Below are 5,057 nucleotides of genomic sequence, written 5' to 3'. Positions count from 1 at the left end.
CAAACGCGCGGCAGCGAGATAAAATGCGAACGCGCGCGAAGCGTGAAAGCCCACCCACGGGTATCCATAAATTACGACGGCAATTCGTAACAATTACGTTCTCTGTTCTGTAATTCTATTATTTATGTCCGGCAAGAAGGGCACTGCCTCTCATCCGTCGGGATGAGAGAGAGAGAGAGAGAGAGATCGATATCTGTCTTTTCTCGGGGCGCGTTTATCGACCCCGTTCGAAACTGCGACACGCGGAAACCACGTGCATGCGTGCGTGAGTGAGTGCGTACGACCGCATTACAAACGCGTGTCTATCGGCTGCAGCGCGAAAAGGCGAAGGGATCATCGCGGCACACGGGGAGACAGCTGAACCGAGTTCACTAGGGCGAGGGGGATATATACGCGCCGACCGTAATGCCGTGGCCAAATAGATGCATCGCCCGGTGTAGCCGATAGCGGGTAATAGATCGATTCGAACGAAAGAGTCCGAACCCAGTGAATGAAATCGTGAGACGAACGGCACGTGGCGCGTCGGATATTCGAAATATAGAAATAGAGATAAAGGAGGAGGGGTATAATTGAAACGCCATTAAATGGATAAACGCAGTCGTCGGCGGTTTGTATCGCCGTCGGCGACGAAAGTCATCGCGACGCAGCGTGTTTGTGTTTCAATCGCTGTAGAAAAGAAATGTCTCAAGTAGTTCACGGGATCGTTTCCGGCGTGAAAAGACGGGAAAAGTTCGACCCGTGTCATTTCTGTACGATCAATCAACGATTACTTTTTCAACATCGGGATATTAACTGGAGGGGAATTGAGTCGGTCGTTCTTGAATCTCTTTCCTTCAATTGCGATATTCTTATGATTTTAAGAAAACTTATGCAGAGAGATATCTACACTGAGAGAGAAAAATATTTAAAAAACAAAAGACATTTTATTCGGCGGTTACCAATGACACTTAAATCTAAATTCTTTTATTTAAATGTACAGCATGAACAATCGCTTTCATGAAAAGCTACAGATTTAAGAAAATGTATATTTTCTCATTTGAGAAAAATTCTTTCTCAGTATAGAAGCATTTATATTAGTGTAAGTAAATATGTCTGTGTTATTCGAGAGTACTCATCGAATAAATATTTTTATTTGTTAAATATTTGTTCTCCTATAATGTAATATTGCATAAAAACATTAAAATATTCCTCTTCCATTGTTTCTCTCGCAAGGAAACATATGGATAACTTGCTCCTCGTGTAACTGCCTCGGCCTTCCTTTTACGGCGGTAATGAGGAAGCACGTTGTGCTTAGAATCCTCCATTGGTGGAATCACCAATTTGTCTCCGAGCGAGAAAGAAAGAGAGAGAGAGAGGGAGAGGGACACGCGTTCGAAAGCTATTATTTATTGAGATGAATAAGTGGAAAAACGTGGGATACACGGATCGATCGATAAAAGTTTCAAGAATCTACCGTGAGTGCGCCGCGCAGCGTATCTACGCCGTGCTCGTGTTCACTTCATCTACGTGTAAACAAATCAACGGAACCGAGTGGTGAGAGAGAGGCTCGCTCGTTCGGCTAAATAAACCGCGAGCCGGCGAAAAATAATGTTAAAACCACCGATGAATCAACTCTCCCGCTACATTCCTCCGTTACGGTAACGCCCGCTTTGTTCATCGACCGTCGTGCAAATATTTGTCTTTCTATAACAATTACCGCCTTTATTCGGAACGTTTATTTGGAGAAGCGGAAGAGGGGAACACGAGAAATATATCGACGCTGTATATATAGACAGAAAAAAAACGAGTATCAATTCAAGACTCATATTCTGTTGTACAAGCAGGAATATATTCATAAAAATAATTGTTGTGGATTGAGAAGAAAAAAATATTGGAAAAATATAGGAAGAACGATATCTTCAGACTAATACAATTCTTAGCTTGTAGGTATTCTTCCTTCTGTCCGATATTTTTTTCCTCTCTCAATTCATGAATAACATAAATATATTTACAACGGAACTAGGATGTAGGATTTCTATATTCAACTTTTTCTCCACAACTGAAGTAAAATACATTCCATCCTCCCTCCTTCCTTTATTCCTTCCGTTTGCCCCATCGACGTGTTAAGATACGCCGTGTAATAGAGAATTTTCATTAACGGCGCATTACGTGTCGACGATTACGCAATTCGCGATACTTTTCCGGGCAATTACTTACGGAGCATTGAGCCGGCGGGCAACCTGGCAGGCTGGCGAAAAGTCCGACGCTATGTGCGGGTGCACTTGCGCGGGTGAGTACGCTGGTCGGGCGAAAAGAGAGGAGGGTTGTCGACGCGGTATCCCCAAGCGAGGGAAAGCAAACTCGCGAATCCCGAAATAGAGGAGAGAGTACGCTCTCGAGCCGAAGCGCCAAGGGTGGAAAATTATGCGCGTCGTAAAATCGTGTCGTCGCTACTTGTTTCGCACGCGACGACGACATCCAAACGGAAGCGATGGCGTGCATTTTATTTATAGGAAGTTATACGCACAGTGTGCGAATGGCGGCGGAAACGACCGCGTTCGTGACCGCCGAGAGGCACGAAAATTCTCGAATCGAGCTGCTTACGAGAGACGCAAACGCGCCTAGCAAATTCGTCTAATGAGCGTAAGCGCCGGTGACTAATGGTCGTTGGGAGCAACAGCGCTGGAAAATAATGGTAGCAATAATAATAGTCGCACAGTGTGTGGAAGCGAGGCGTGCTGGCGCGCGGAAAGCACACTTGTGTTTGTGGGACGCTTGAGGGACTCGGAGTGAAAATTTCGCTCTTTGACCCTTCCGATACGGCAGGATTCAGTCGAGAGAGATAAAAACATTCCTACTATCGCTTTGACGTAAAAGGGACATTCAGTAACACCTTGGCGCAAAAAAATTTACTGTCACAATTGAAAATCTCGCTGGCTTAGCGAATTTAGAGTCGCAATTTATACAGACAATAAAGTTTTTATAATATATATAATATAATGTATAATGTAGTGTTATAATAAAACAAAGTATATTTATCAGAATTAGTTACACCCTGGTAGAAATTTCATGTATTTTTTTAGTAGTTACCGGACAGTTATATTAACTACTGTTTAATAATTTAGAAGTTAAACTACTCGGGATTCCAATCAAGATATAACACTTTTCCCGCAGTTCCGGGCAAAAGATGCGCAAAATCTGAACCTATTTACTGAACGAAAACAAAATGAAAAAACTTTACAGATGGACAAAAAGTTATTCAATTGATCAATACCAGATAATAACTGGACAGATATCTGAGCAAACTGCGTATATTTTTACCGGGGAAACTGCTTCAACCACTGAATAAAACTCTATCAAGTTCTTATTCTTCTCCATTTTCTACGCAGTATTGTTATACGAACTAATGAGTATGCATTAATTCTAGACAGTAACTGGATGGCTACGTTTCTACCGGAATAAAGTTAGCGACTATGCCCAAAAAACTTTGACCACAGCCACCTTTCGGATTCAGCGAGCGCTCGGCACAGCGGTCGGCTATAATCACCCTTCGTACCGAAAGGGTTAAGGTGAGCGGTGTGAACACCGAGTCTGATCCTAGTAGCGAGCGCTTAATGAGCGAGATGTCCCCTCAGTCTGCCGAGTCGATGGAAAGTGTATTCATAGAGTATTTACAACCAACGAAAGTCCGAGTATATTTATAATTCACGAAAAGTGTATTTATAAAGAACGCGTCTCTCCGGAACGCGTGCTCGGTTTGGAAGGCGACCTCGGCGTCTATTCGAGAATCTTGTTTTCCGGAGTCGCTCCGCTCTCGAAAAACAAAAACACGAGGCCCGATCGCAGCGGAGGAATACCTTTCGCAGGCGTGGTGGGGGCAAAGCAGAGAGAAAGAGAGAAAGAGTGAGCGTAGGGCGAGAGCATGGCCGGAGAACACGCGACAAGCGACAGGAAATCGTGGTCCGGGCTTGGCACAATGGCGTTCCTGGACAAACAAGCAGAATTCGATGCATCCGTCCAGCAACGTCGCGCGGCTGGCGGCTCGGAACACGCCCGGTCCTTTCAGGACGCACGCATTCCTGACCCTCGGCCTGCCGCCGCTGCTCCGGAACCCCCGACGGCGGGGCACTCCACCCTCGAAACTGTTATAGTGTTTCCAGCCCCTCCGGCAGCGTCCGTAATCGCCTGTGCAATGATACGCCAGAAACCCCGTACGGCGTTTATTCCGGCGGAGCGGACTCGGCATCGAACTCCCTTTTACGAAGCGGAAAGATCGGATGGAGACGAGCGCAGCGGCGCGTGTGCGCGCGCTTGCACGCGCAAACAAGCGCACGGTGTTCGATGTGTGCATCGGGCAGAGAAATGTCGGGGGCTGGGTTGGTACATATTTTGCGGAATTTCGCTGCCGAGACACTCGAAAATTCGCCCGCTTCCTCGTAGATAGAAGAAGAAAGCAAAGGGGAAAGAAGAGAAGAGAATTCACTCGGCTGTTCTTTCTTTCTCAATTCATCATTTTCCCGATTTTAACGAATTCGGGGAAAGCGGGGAAACCCGGATTGTTCCACGGCGATACCGCGCCGTACGAACGTCCGGATTACGACTTGGAGGCTCGCGGGGAAGAAAGCCGACGAAGCTGTAACGGTGTGTGCGAATAGTTACGGCATTACCGTAATCGACTTAGTCGAGTATCCGACTGTATAAAAGACAAGGGGACGGCAGTAATGCCGCGCGTGCAACGTAAAAATGCGTTTCACTTTATCGTCCGGCGCGTCGTGCCAGAGGTGTTACTCATTGCAAACAGTCGCATGCATTACTTAGGCACCGGTTTAGCGTTATTCCCGCGTTACAGCGTATCCCTCACACCCGTCAAACGCATTGCTTATGCGGAGCGCAGCGTGCAACGGCCGCGTGTGGGTGTGTGCATTCACCCACTCGCGCGAACACTTGACGAGTCGCGTTGTAGACACGCGTGTGCGCCCGCGTTTCACGTGTGCCTGCGTGCGATATGCGTATGTTCGTGCGTGCGTGCGCGCGTGTGGTGCGTGCGGTGCGCGCGAGAAGGGCGAGGGTGGCCGAGT

Source organism: Dinoponera quadriceps, unplaced genomic scaffold, assembly GCF_001313825.1.
Source record: "Dinoponera quadriceps isolate SergipeBrazil2010 unplaced genomic scaffold, ASM131382v1 scaffold120, whole genome shotgun sequence".
NCBI classification, from domain to species: domain Eukaryota; kingdom Metazoa; phylum Arthropoda; class Insecta; order Hymenoptera; family Formicidae; genus Dinoponera; species Dinoponera quadriceps.
The sequence above is the reverse complement of the archived record's forward strand: the minus strand, read 5'-3'. Positions refer to the sequence as shown.